The 14,736-nt window shown below is 43.3% G+C and overlaps 1 long non-coding RNA gene across 1 annotated transcript; it reads left to right on the forward strand.

The window, feature by feature from the left end:
- Positions 1–241: 241 nt before the first annotated feature.
- LOC146513680 (uncharacterized) lies at positions 242–14,006 on the forward strand. The gene is made up of 2 exons (XR_014874847.1): positions 242–1,352; positions 1,582–14,006. It is a non-coding gene; the product is annotated as an uncharacterized LOC146513680 (long non-coding RNA).
- Positions 14,007–14,736: the final 730 nt, after the last annotated feature.

Here is a 14,736-nt window from a genome sequence, read left to right on the forward strand (position 1 = left end):
AGATGTGAGTGTGGAAGTTAAAAAAAGACTAAACTCAGATAAACCCATATGCATACAAAGATATTAAGCTACAAGCTCTTTGTGGATCTAGGAGGGTTTTCTTTTGTCTCAGAATCCCTGCTTAAATATAAAAAAAATATTTTGTATTCAAGCTGAATTTTTTTTTTTAGAAATCTTTTTTTCTTTTCACGCAATTTTAAAAAAAGTGTTCAGAGAAAATTAATAATACTTCTCTTTGTTTGCATGATTTGGTTTATCAGACAGGCTGCTTTTACACTAAAGCTGAAACAACACAATGTGAACAGTTCAAACTAAAGTGTGCACGCTGTCCTTGTTACTTGAATGGCTGAAGACTGTGAGACCTTTTAATTGATAAAGAAAGCAATTCCTACAAAGAAATAATTCAAAGCACCAACATGAACTTAAATAGTGTCATTTTGCAATAAACGATGGCAATAAAAACTGGTTAAACTTATGGTTATCGTTGCATTTGAAGAGTAAGGAGTTACATCTCGAACCTTCTTGTGAGATCAACACCAGTTTTCATTGAAATCTAAATGCAACTGCTAACAATAATGCTTTCCTCTTGAATGTAGTAGCGTAAAATAAAAAGGTACATCTATAGTGGTGTATAAGGAATATTTTGCAGTAGGATAGACACAAATGTATAATTTAAGCAGCAGAAATCACAACTGTAACAAAGGTGTGACTCACCTGCTTCTCTTTGTCTCCTTCTGTCGACTCCTTTGTGACTGACAGTGATAACAGAGTAAACGATGTGGAGGTTTTTTTTAGCACATGTATTCATCACCTCGGTGGATATCAAGGAGACATGAAGTGCTTCTGTAAGTTTGGCTCATTCTGTGAATTTGTGTGCGTGTTTGTGTTTAGACTGTCTTACTTCTTCCCTTTAGTAGTAAGTACAAAAATAACCCAGCATGCCACTGTATGTTTATTAAATGTCTATTTCGAATAATAATAAGAGTGGGAAATAGAAAACGCTTTCACGCTGGGCACTTGCGCTAAAATGTGATTTTGGGGTTTTTTGCGTTTAGATTTAAACACCTCCTTTTCCTCTTCCTATGTCCAGGACATAATGTTGATATATTTTCCCCCACAGTTCAAATAAAGTCAGGGAAAAGATGGAGGAGGGGTTGCTGGGTTGAGGGTGAGGTGATGGGCGGGGTGACGTCAGGTCCCATCATCTGACAGACCTCCTATTGGACCAGTGCAGGCTTTTTAAAGGTGCAGGCAGAAGCGCGCAGGAGAGTCGCTCTCCTCCACAGACGAGCCGCAGCTCTCCAGCTCTCCATCCGGCAGAGAAGCAGCGGAGCCAGGCTGAGAGTCGCCAGGTGAGCGTGGAGACCTTCGGTGTATTCTTTGGGGCGTGGGGGGAGAAACAGACTGTAGAGAGAGTAGGGGAGGGGGAAGGAGAGAGTGGTAGGAAACTGTCGGAGCGTTTGGTTTCAGTCAAAGGGGAGTATATGGGTCACAGACACGCCGAGTGACATCTGGTTGTTTTATATCAGCCGTAAGATTCAAATTTCTGCGCGTAATTGTGTTTTCTCTCTCGCGCTGTAGACCTGACGAGGAAGCATCTCCGAGACTGACCCGATATATCAACAGGTAGGTGCACCCACCTGTTTCTATTTCATTCTATGTTTATTTCTTATTTTTTTATATAACACGCCACGACAAATATCCCAGTCACACAAAAAGTGAGCCATCCCTGCTTGTGCTAATCTAAAACGACGGTGCCCCAAACACCAATAATGGCAGCATTAATTAGGGAGCAAAAAAAAAAAAAAAGTTCTTTATGTCGGCTCCCTGCGTGGTCCCCGCGTCGTTACCTCCTCATGGATTATCAGCATCCCCCGCTTTGTAGCCTGTTTGGGCTTCCTGGGGGTCAAGTGACAACAGCTCAATGTTGAAACCCTCAGACGGAATCAATAGCCTGCTCATCTCCTGTAGGCCGGGGGACATGAAAGAGCGAGAGAGAGAAGCTTAATTGGTCTTCTTCTTTTTTCTTTTAGACATAGTTCAAAGTGTGAAGCGATGACAGTAGAGGTGAAAATGAAGTGCAGTTGGAAAAGGTCCTGCAGGGGCCCTCCTTACAACAAGGTAACCGCGCTGAATTGAACTTTTAATAGTTTCTTCCTTGCAGCCTTGTAATTAATTATCTAAAAGCTGAGCTGTGGCGAAACCACAGCTTTTTAAAAGTGTGAAAAAAATTAAGAGAGAGAAAAAAAGAGAGAGGATGGCAGTGTGTGTTTCAGCCCAGGCAGATTAGAGGTTTCAGCACCAGAGCGGCGGACAGCTCCACACATCTGGCCACATGGCCCCCAGCAAGGACGCCAGAGGTCTCTTCTCTGAATCCCAAATATCGCAGACTAGAGAGGAGCGCAGACGGAGCTGGTTACACCGCAGACAAAATGTTTCCTCAAACCTTGACGTGTCATTCCAGCATGTTATAGCTGATAAAAGTGGAGGGAAGAAAGGAAGAAAAAACCCCAGAGCAGTCTAGTGATGACAGCATGAGAAGTGTGAAGGCCAAGATGTATCATGCATATTATTCGTTTTTGTAAAAGTACCAAATTATTCTGGGTGATTCGCCTCGGGATGTGTCAGTGACAGGCAGCCTCCTTCTGGCAGGGTCTGAGGTGTCAAAATGGAACCTGTAGTGCAGCCAGGATTTCCTATTGTGACTTACCCCCCCACTCTCTTCTGCATGAGTGCATGTTGGGCGACTCACAATCTCCATACATACACCCCCACGCGTACGCACACACGCATGCACGCATGCACACACACGACGGCACCAAATGGTGTGACACGGCACATACAATCTGTAGCCATGAGAGAAATTCAGTGCTAACAGGTGTTCAAACAGGCCGCTTGGTACATTCTTCCAATTATTGCAATTAGATGCTGCCTGGTTACCACTCCATAATGTATAACTGCTGCTGTGGAGGAGAGTGTGTGTGTCTCTCTCTGTGTGTGTGTGTGTGTGTGTGAGAGAGAGAGAGGGTGAGACAGAGGGGGAAACAGCAGGAATGAGCAAAGGAGAGAGAGGGAGAGTTTTTTTGATGTGGCGATTGTCTTTGCTTTCTGTGGAGGGTAAGGAATAAAAAGCAAGAAGCGCACGTCTGAATTATATACTATTCAGTGAACGCGCTCTGAATTTATAACTAATCCCCTTTTTTTTGCCCTGAGTCATTATCAGCTTTAGCAGATTGTCTCAGAACTGGAGGCAGCGGTGTTTGCTTTTAAATAAACAGAGCTCCCTCTCTCTGTGGCAGAGGGTGTGTTTTAGACAAACTGTTGCTTTTTGCTGCTTTCGTGATGTGTGCGGAGATGGGCAGCATACTGATTGGAAACAGGCCTCGTCTTGTGCTCTTTATTCTGTCTTGATGAAGCGGGGATGCCTTCATTTGTCCAATCAAGAGTTTAAAACCCTTAAAATTTCAGCTCAAATCAAACGCTTGACATCTTTGCTTCTTTTTCTTTTCTTAAAAAAAGACTTAATCAGTAATCAAAATGCAGCAATTTCATGTTGATCAACTTCTTCTGGATTCAAAAGCAGGTTAGAAGGCTACTTATTCGAGGGCTAAACAGAAGAAAGTGTCTGATATTTGAGGCATTTCATCACGGCGGCGAGCGAGGGGACATCTTGATTTGATAAGTGATTGAGCCGTCGTACTTTATAGAGAGCAGAGGGCAATCACAGCAGGTCTTATCAGGGAGCAGGGGCAAAAAAAAAAGAAAAAAAAGATAACTGAGAGCCATAAAGTGGGAAAGCACAAAGCGCCACGCGAGCAGCATCTGTGTGTGTCCATAGGTGAGAGTACATGTGTGTCGTATTAAACAGGAGATGTTTGTGGCAGCTGCCGGCCTTGTTTGAACAGCAATCATAATCAGCGGCAGCAGCAGCCAAGCACGTGGTAGTGACAGCGCTGGTGGGAGACTCTCTGCCATCGCTCCCCCGCTCTCCACCCTGCACCTTCTGCTCCTCCTCCTCATCTTCCTTGCGTCTCTCTCTAACCTTGCCTCGCATGCCTGTCCTCTCCTCCCTCCTGTTGCTTCTTCGCTTCTCCCTTCAGCTAAAGTGGCTGGCATTGCATCAGCTCCACCGCAGTTGAGGCCGGATCTGAATTGATTCTCCGTCCTCTCCGGGAAAGTTATTACAGCTTCAGATGTCTTTCAGAGCGACTTCAAAAAGGCTCCCCGGAAAGCCGTGAAAACAAGGTGTTGCTGCGCCTCTGTTCTGGTCTTGTGTGGCTCCTCTTTAATGCTGCCTCGGTAGTGAGAAATATATGAGCGCTGCTAGACTGCTTGGCTACCTGTGATGAGAGCGAAGCAATGCGCACATGATTTGCCTGCGTGTCCCTGGTGGTCTGTGAGGACACTGGGTAGTTTCAGCAACAACAACAGGACATGGAAAAGAATCTTTGAGTATAAAGAGGAAGTTGTTAGGCTAAGATTTTTGTCCTTTTTCTAACAATTTACTGAATAGTGTATTTAAAATAAATGTGAAAATGCTAAGAAAAAGTACAAAATTGTAAAGTAGAATTAACACACAGCATAAGTAGGCTATTTGTATAGATTGGGAACAATGGGACATTGTATCTAAAAATATCCGATTTTAACTAGTCTCCACACCCGCCACCATCCTGTCTTTCTACACCTGCTGCTCACTCCTGTCTTTGCTACACCTCCCCTCTCACCCCCCAGCCGGCTTTGTTTGTTCATCCTCCACTGTTGTTTCCCTTCCCCTCATCTACTTAGGGAACAGCCTAAATCCATTGTTTGATGTGCCCTTTTCATTTGCTGAAGGAGAGGAGAGAGAAGGAAAGCGAGCGAGGTGAAGGTGACAGGGTCGCTTGAGGATGGAAGAGAAAAGAGGAAAATTATGTAGATGGAGGGAAGAAGCGGGAGTCCTGAAGCAACAGGCTCATAAAGCGTGTTTGTGAAGCGATTTACTGACACGGTAAACACACGGTCAGGATGTTTTTTTTTGCTTTTTTTTTCATGATTGCATTTTAATCTGTCTGTCAGTGCTGCTACAGATCTTTGGCAAGACAGTCATATATAATCAAAAACATCTCCATCTTGTTCTCTGGAGATAAGGTTTTAGGATTTATTGGCGTTATCTGGGTTTTTAAAAACATGTCCATTAATAAAATTGTTGGCATCTATTTAAATGATAAACCTCACACAGCTTGTCAAAGCATTTCATTTTAAATTTATGCCACTGCTCTCTGAAGACTGACAGTCACACTGTCTGACTGTCGGAAATCGCTTCATTGCATTAACACGAGACTCCCTCTTAAAGGGACGCTCAGTAGTTCACTCCTGCAGTAAAGCTACTCTGTTATAAACTGAAATAAAGTGCAGATACCTGCAGTCGCAGGTGCTGCTTCTCACTGACTGACCAGTCAAAACCTATGTATCCCTCCTCCTAAAGCATCAAAAAGACATTGGTGCCTAGGTGAGCTTAACAGCAGCTCTGGAGCTAGCCTGAGGGGTAAATAGTTGTGTGTTAAACAGGCTAACCTGCCTTCTCTAACCCTCCAGTTTACTGGCGTTACTGGTGTGCAGCTTTTATCTTTATTTAAACCCAAAGATAAAACAGACCTCATCCAGAACGTCTGTAGATGTAAAGTAGAGCTACCAACAAGCAGCCCACATATAGTGTTGGATTAATTTGTTAAAAATTTGTTCCCACTGAGAAAAATTTACATGAACACCCCCATCAAGCCACAGAAAATTTTGGTAGGATACACCACGTGGCAGTTTTTGGATGTCATATGAGGCAGAAGAAAGTACAGTTATTGTTTAAAATAAGATTCCATTGATTATTGCCCCAAAGTATTTATTATGTATATGTTTCATTTGTATTTTGGTAGAAAGTAAATGGTTCCTGTCATTCTAATGACTTAACCAGCTAATTACATGTATCACATTAAACAAGTTCAAAACCTACTTGTAGTAACCTGCGTTTAACTGTCAGTCTAACATAATCACTACAAGTTTTCTCACTTTTAATACAAAAAGAATGTCTGTGCTGTTATTAAAGCTATCCCTGCTAACCCTGATAGACTGCAATGCTTTTTCTGGTCCACACTGCCTTTCAGTGTCGACTCGGGGTGAGCCTGGCTGCTTCAATTCAGCCACATTTCCACTTCATTTGGACCAGATATCAGGTGTGGTGTCACATTTCGGCCAAACCAGACCTAAACAGCATTTGCTGTGACATTTGTCATGCTAGGCTCATAACTTTCAGACACATTTGACCCGCTTTAACCCACGTAAGGTGTGGACTCTTTAAAAGACGGAGATCCTCCAGTCTTGGTGTGGCCTTTGTGTCAGCGTTAGGCAAAACAACTAATGCTCTGGAAATGTGTTGGCAGCTAATGTTCTGTTGCTTATGTAGTGGGTTTTTCTTTTGTCGTTCTTGTTGTTTTTTTGTATTGTTTTGCATTATTTTTTTTAATTAAGATAGTTGTATTAATGAGCAACTGTTTTCTAGTGACACAAGTTGTGAATATGGGAATCTCTCCAGCACTGCCTTGACTCCTGCATGACGTGGGCACAGCTTAACTACCCTTTACTGCTTAATAAACAAGCCAAAATAGCGCAGGAAGTTTAAATCTCATTGCAATCTGTGGGGAGGAACAGAGATCCCATGATTACACTCTCCCACTGTATTGGCCTACAAAATTATTTTTCACTTAGGAAATAATTAAAAACGATTCACAAGTACAGAATGTCTCAGAAATTTGACACATGCTAACTGACTAACTTTTTCAGGTGATTTTGCTCTCTTCTTGGCAACAGTTGACCTTAAAAACAGTAAATCCAGCTAAAAAGGGTGAATAAATTAAGCGAATCCTGCGCTGACAGATGGTGCATCATAATTATGACTGGTTGGGTAGGAAATAGCACAAGATGCAGCAAGCAAAAATGAGACTGGAGTATCAAAATGGGACTAACGAGCAGGAGACTGTTTACCCATCGTCTTTTTTATGTTAATGCAGATCAAACTGGATAAAGTCAGTTTATGTAGAGTGACATTTGATCCTCATCTGTGTCTCCTTTCTTATAAAAAGGCAGAATGAGACCATTTTTGTCGTCTAATGACTTGATCGGTTAAATCTTTTTCCTTCTTGAGACATGCAAATAGTTTAGAGCTCCTCGTGGCGTGAGGTTGAGAGTGAGGACCGGCTCATGGAATGAAAAGACGAAGCTGTTCTCTGACAGACTACAACAGACTTGTCAGGCTCGCCCTGCTGCACTGCAATATGAAAGGATTTATTTCAATAGCACTTAACAAAGGACTGCCAGCAGAAAGGAAAACACAGGTTAATGCAAATAAAGGATCGTGCTTGAAAAACAGAAAGGTCGAAGACAGGAGCTGCTTCGATGTGTTGTCATAGAGCATGCGAGGGTGAACTCCATCGGTCCAGAAAAAGCACGACTCCAAATATAAAAGCTTAATTTGGGGGGGGGGGGGGGGGGGGGATATAACCGAGAGACACATCCACGTGCCTTGAAATTATATTTAATTTCAAATAGTTTTTTTTCCTGCGTGATAAGCAAGTATTTTCAGGATAGCAGGGCGAGGGGGAAAATATAATTAACTTTCGTGGTCATGGACAGAAAAATTCATGCACCAGTTATCTTGCATTGCAAATGCAACACAACCACATCCGTGTAGAATTATTATCTGATTCATGTGCAATTTAATTCAACGTTAAGGTTAATCTGTGCAGAGACTGGTGCATACCAACGACACAGATTGGTAATGCATTTGCATTTTCCTGCTTCAGACCTGCGTGTAGGTATATGTGCAGAAGTGTGGAGCACAGCAGCACTTGGAGTTGCACATGTCTTAATTGGGAACCATTCATATCGCTGTGTATCAGACAGGATTTTAAAGGCGAGAGCTCGTATAGGAGATCGTTGTTCATGTTCTCATCCCGCCTCTTGGTCTACAGGAAAATGCAACAACATTCTTCTAATTATGTATTTAGCTGTGCAGATCTGTGCATCTCTTTTCTCTGTGAATGACTACTGCAGTTAACAATTCACATTTTTTTTCACTCCAAGGTCACTGCAGAGCTCTTTAGCGAGAGGCAAAACGCTTCCTCGTCCACCTGCACACTGTGAGTAACCGTCAGCATATCGACCATCTGCCGCCTTGTTTCTCCCTACACGTTGCATTGTGTTGTTCCTCTGAGCTGTTTGGATTCGGCTACATGTATCGCTGTTTATTTTCTGAGCGTGCGACCTTTTCTTCTTTTTTTTTTGCACGCTCCTCCATGTGTGAAGTCTGTTACGAGTCTTCGTGCAGGTGCGAAACCCGACATGCCCCTACTGCCTCGTTAGGTGTACGACTTTAATTAGACTGTGTGATTTTGTGTTGTTTTTACGTCATTTTTTTCACAGTGTGTGTTTTTTGTTTGTTCCCGACTGTGCGTGTGTGTGTGCGCGCACGCGGCGCACTTCTTCAAGCATGTATTTCTCAAGTTTGTGTGTGCGCCTGTATGTATGTGTGTGTTTATAATCCAAGGCCATTCAATAGCACCACGTGGATCCATCCCATATCCCGGTCGCCATGGTTACCGGGGCCACTTATCACAGAGGGTCCCGGCAGATCAAACAGGTGTGCATCCTGACTATGTGTCTCCTCGACGACGGTTGCTAGGAACCTTTGTTGCATGCAACATACAGGTGCTTGTCACCTCTGTCGAAAAACAGCATGAGCGCAAAAATATTGTCGTGATGTCCTGGTCTGATCTGGTGAGTGTGTGTGTGTGTGTGTGTTTTTGCACTCGGTGTCCTTGTGAAAAACAGAGTGAGGTTCGATTCTTCTGAGAGTTTTTTGATTTTTTGTCTTTCTTCACTTCATGGAGCTGCTCCTGCAGGACCTGGTGCTTAGGTTAAAGTTTAAAATCCATCAATGAATGTTTGAGGAAATTCAGTCTTGCACCTTCATGAAAAAGGTGAAGATTATCCTGACTTCTGTTAGTCATCCCTGTTCCCGTGATGCCAATTTACTGAGTTTGAAAGGCAGGTTATAACAACCCTGATTGCATCATATTAGTATTATTTATAAAGAGCTAAAGGAAACATTTGGACACATTTAATTAATCTGGAAAGGAGAAAGAAAAAGCCCAACAAAAGTATTGTTTGATGCCGATTGGTGCACAGAAATACATGACATCACTCTTTTCCAACTAAGCCCTTCCCACTTTAAACATGCAATCTTATTACATCAGCCACCCGTCCATACATCCATCCATTTTGTGCCTCCTATTTGGCTTCAGGTCGCAGAGGTAGCAGTCCAAGCAGCAATGTGAGAGTAATTTTAAATATACTGCTCATAAAATAAATACAATCTAATAAATAAATGATGTAATGGTCAGTGAAAACTAAAATCATCAATCTGTTGAAGGCTGAGTTCAAGTGTTCCCTTATTTAAACATTTTTTGAGCCATAAATTATTCTAAATATCATTGTTATAACTTGAACTTAGGTTTAGGACTTTAGGAGCGAAATCCCACTTTAGGTGTGAAACCTGACTTCAGTTAGTACACATCTGTATTAAAGCTGCAGATGTGAACGCTTCCTCGTGCAGCTTTAGTACAGATGTGTCTTTAGGGTTGGGGGGACGGATGACCAGGAGGAAATGTGAAAGGAAACAGAATAACGGGACAACGAAATGAAAGGACGCAGAAGATTTGAGGAAAACTGCCTCAACAAGAAAACAAATAACTGCGTCACGCTGTGAACTCAGCGAGGGCGTTTTGACTTGGACGCCTTGCCATGTCCACCTCCTTCTCTGCCCCCCCCCCGTGCCGCCAGACTACCACCGCTGCCCTTTCACCCTAAGCCCCGCTGTTTTCCACCTCCACCCTCCTCCACATGCAACACCTGTCCTCCTATTCATCCTACTGCCGACATCTCCATCCTCCAGCGCCTACTTTAGCTTCGCATCCTCTGGAGGAATCCTGCTGTCGATATTCCCCTTAACATCTCCTCTGCAATCTAATAAACATGAAAGGCCAAACATAAGCCCCCACCCCACCCTCCCTCCCCCCAAAAAGAAAAAAAAAATCCCTTTCTTCCTCTCCACTTAGCATTAACGCACAAGAGTAAAGCTATTCCTGATATTAAAATCATCATCAACTTTGGGTCTCTCACAGTTTGCTTCGCGCTTCACTTCCTCCGATAATATTCACGAGATAATTAGTATTGACAGGAAGCACATGGTCTTGTTCAGTCAGCTGTTGAGTCTACAAGTATCCTCATAAATCCAATTGACAAGTGGCTTGCAGTCTGAGCTGCCCCCCACCTCTTTGTGAGTTTCTGTGTGCGTACACAATTACTGCAGGCAGACTGGATCTGAACTCACCTCGGGGGCATTTACACCTGCAGTTGATTTTGATTTTGTCTGTTTATGCCATCATTAAGTTTGGTGCCAGGTGAATGAGGGAGACTTAAGTGAAGCGCGGAACAACGCGCAGTCTTTTTTTAAAAGCCGGATTTCTCTCGGTCCTCTTCTCTTGCGCCGCTTTCCTCCCACGTGTGCTTCACCTTTTCCATATGTCGCTCATTTGAGCTTTAATCCCCACATAGCACCTTTTCTTTCGCTCGCTCTCACTCCCCCATTTTCTCTCCTCTCTCTTGCACCTCTCTTACAGCACTTCCCTCAGATCTCCTCTCCTCAACAAGGCACCCCTCATCCTCTCCTCCTCCCTACCTCCTTTCCCTGCATCTTCCCCGTTCTTTCCATTCGCGGTCCTTCCACTAACCCAATAACCTCGGCTCTCAAAGCTCGCCTCTCCACCTCACCTTCCCTGCTGCTTTTCCAGCAACAACCAGCCTCCCCCTCAAGCCACCTGCACGCCGCCCCCACGTCTCTGGCTGCTTCTCCCCCCTGCGGCGAGCCCCCATCTCAGGCCGCGGTGTACAGGATGCTCCCTTGGTGAGAGGTCAGTGGTCTGGCTGTTTTTCTCTGTTCCCCCCCTCAGCGTTTCTCCAGCCATGACTGCAGATCACACAGTCTTTCATTCACTCTTGAATAGCCTGCCAAAGGGTTACATATATATTTATATGTCCAATATTCTTTTCACAAATACAGTTTAGCTCATAATACTTTAGAAAGCTATTTGATGCTGTATTTTATAGTCAGTGGTAAGTGCGATCTCCTCGGGGATGAGGTGATTTTATAGCCACTCTGATGTGAATTATTATAATTAACTAGAGGAAAGATCTTACAGTTTAAATAACAAATTTTAAATATAGCAAAGTAAAGACAAGAACGTAAACCTAAAACTTAGCCAACGAAATAAAAATGAGCTTCTACATTCTAATCGCCATTCGCTGCGATTGCCATGAAACAGGAGACGTAGCCTGAACTGATGCTTTCGTGTTTCTGTCTGTCCTGTAGGGCTGATTAATTGTAAACCAATTTAAACACTGTTTTCAGTTGCAAAGAGATGAGAATTACCTGAAGCACAAAAAAGAAGAGAGAGACCTAATTGCTGAACCTGCTAATTTAACATTCATTTGTTTAAATGTTCTTTGGCAAAATTTATCTCTCTATATAAATTATCTTCAGAATTGCAAATCATAATGTATGCCGGTGGACAACGGACAGAGAAATGTGTTCTGTCACCGAGCGAATAATGAAAATGTGTCATCTTGGACGAGGACGGCAGACGCACGGCGCTCTTCAGAGAATTCCATTTTCTAATTCTCTGACAGACGCAGAGGGGGAGCTGAGCACATGTAACTCCCCCTCACATACACCAATTACCGCAATGAGCAAATGAAAGGCTGTGTCCCATCAGGGCCGCCGTAGGGGGTAGAGAGAAAGAGAGGGAGAGGGGAATGCATGGAGGGAGGGGGAGGGGGGGGTAATACATAATTGCCCCCCCTCCCTGCACAGACACACATACATCACCAACAATCATTGTCTGGTGTCTGTGTTGTCGATAATCCCACAGTTGTCTGTTACAGCAGATCGGCCCTCCCCGCTTGCACGCGCTCTTCTTGGTTTTTTTTTTTTTACGTGTTTTTTTTTTATATTTCTGTCTCCATTTCTCGTCTGCGTTTCTCCATCATGCCATTTTACCCACTCCACAGATCCCTCCGTCTCCCCACCTCCTCCTCATCAACTGTCACCATGCTCGGTGACATTTTGCCTGCCTTAGTTTTTACAAAATAGCAGTCAAAATATGTAGAGACAGTCTGCAGGGTCAATCAGCATTATCTGAAGCTTCGCATCACCCGAGCGAAAGACGGTGATTGACTGACTGAAGCTTAATTACTGTTAGTGCCAGTATCAGGCTTTAAAAATGCGTTTCAACGCTCATTTTCAAGTACGCGTTCCCGTTGCGGAGAGCAGGCAGACTCCTGAGCTGAAGGCAGCAAAATCAAACTTAAGATCCGAACCTTTGTGTCTAATTTACAGCCGCTCTGCATGAGCCTCTGGGGTGCTAGAACTTAAGCCTAACTGTAAATCTGAGAAGTGTGAAGCCCACCTGACTGCATGTTCTCACTGTGCTCGGCTGCAGCTCAGTGCCTCAGCAGGCTAATTGAAGTCAACCACAGGGCACTGCTAATGATCAGCCCACAGCGACCCTCGATCGTCTGTCATCTTTCTGTCTGCAGCCCTGCGTGGTATTTAGAGACATCCTGAAGCTTGGCAGGAAATGAGAGAAAGGCAAAAAAGCAGGGTAGAAAAAAAAGAGAGAAAAGACAAGGGAGAGGTGGTGTCGGTGGTGTGGACAAATGACCCAGGTGATGAAATGACCATCGCGCTGCGTAGGAAGTAGCCACGTCCGCCTCTGCTCACTTCCGCTCAGTGGCCAATATCCCTCCTCCCCCCTCCCGAGCTCCCTGTGGCTCCAAATTCACTAACACAAAATCGATACGAGCAGCTGGAGCAGGAGGTGGGAGGACAGGAACTGTGGATGAGGTGAGAGGAGCAGGAGGAGGGGTGCAATGAGAAGAGGAGTGCGAAGAAAAAGGAGAGAAGGTAGAAAAATGAAGGCAAAAGAAGAGAAAGAACAAAGGAGGTGAGGAGGAGATGGAAGGAAAGGAGATCAAGCGAAGGAAGGGGAAAGGGGGGGATCAGAGTGAAAGGACAGAAGATGAGAGGAAAGACAAGAATGAAATCGGAAGAGGAAATTGAATTGAAGGAAAAACAGGAGAGAGGAGGAAATAAAATTAAACAAAGTAGGAGAACGCAGCACAAAAGGAGAAGAGCAGCAGATACAGGAAGGTAAGAATGGACAGTAAAAAAGAAAGAAGAAGAGAGAAAATGAAAAAGACAAGTGGTGGGAGAAAGGAGAGGACAGGAAAAAGAGAGGACAGGGAAAAGAGAGGCAAATGGGAGATAAAAGACAGAAAAATGAGGGAAGCAGTAGTAGAAAGGGAAGTTAAAAGGAAAAAAGATGGTGAGCAGGTGCTATAATTTCTTCTTTCGTGCAATCATCTGAATAAAATCCATCTGACCCTTAAACCTGGAGAAGCTCGAGCGTGTGGAACAAAGGACACAAATCTGTTTTGTCCGTTCGGTGAAGGCTGTGCTTTTTTTTTTACTGCCACAACAAAATGTAACCAGTCAACTGGAGTTTATTTCTGCCACGTTTGCCCCCGTGGCATTTGGGTTTATGAGTCGAGCCTTGGCAGTTAGATATAACGAGCGTCAAGGCTCCGCCAACCAGACATAATGTCCTGTATTACCACGAGAGAGTCCAACCTGAGCCCGAGGACACCAGAAAACCAGCAAATTATTGCCCACTGATGCCGTTTGCTTCTTTCATTCCTAATACCCAAATACAGTTGACTATTTACAGCATTTTTGTATTTATTTTTGTACATTTCAGTCCAATAAAGAAAAGCAACAAAGCTAGAAATAAAAAATAATAAGACGCCTAATGCTTTGGCCAACAAAGCAAAATATTTTTGTTGCTGCTTTTGGATCAATATTTTTTTTTAACAACCGGGGATTTAAAAGAAGGTTTGTGATTGATTATGCGTTTGTTTGCTACAGACTGCAGCAGAGTGAGCTGAAAGCAGACAAATCTGCTTATATATATATATATATATATATATATATATATATATATATATATATATATATATATATATATATACTGCACATGTGTGTGTGTGTGCACAATAACAGCAATGCAATCCAAAAGAACATCCCTGCAGTAAATATCACTTAAGCCTGAGCTTTAATTTTGCGTTACATTTCAAGCCATGCGTGTTTTTTAAAAGTTTTTCTCCAAGCATGCACACGGCCACTGCGACGTCGCCACATTAAGAGCCTCGTCCATGTGAAGTGGCGGCACGAATTAAAATAAACTCTTGGCCACTACAGCAGCTCTGTTTCACTCTCATGAAACCGTAACCTATTTGAATTCATCATCATGAGCGAATGGTTAATGATTTGATTAGCTTACCATACATGTAAAGGGAAATTATTCATGTCCGATATGATGGAATATGATAAAAGGCTTTTTTTTTTTCCCTGCACTGTATAAGAATTACATTTCACTAACAGACCTTGACAACCTAATTGAACATTAGTCTAATATAGAACATTACCAGAAGAGAAATGAAAGCCTGCTGTCCTTGAACACTCTGTCAGCTTCATTGTGAACACTACTGTCTTCTCCCAGTTATTTCTCTCTTTGGCTCTGAGTGAAAGGACCT

This window comes from Neolamprologus multifasciatus, chromosome 7 (genome assembly GCF_963576455.1).
Source record: "Neolamprologus multifasciatus chromosome 7, fNeoMul1.2, whole genome shotgun sequence".
Taxonomy (NCBI): Eukaryota; Metazoa; Chordata; class Actinopteri; order Cichliformes; family Cichlidae; genus Neolamprologus; species Neolamprologus multifasciatus.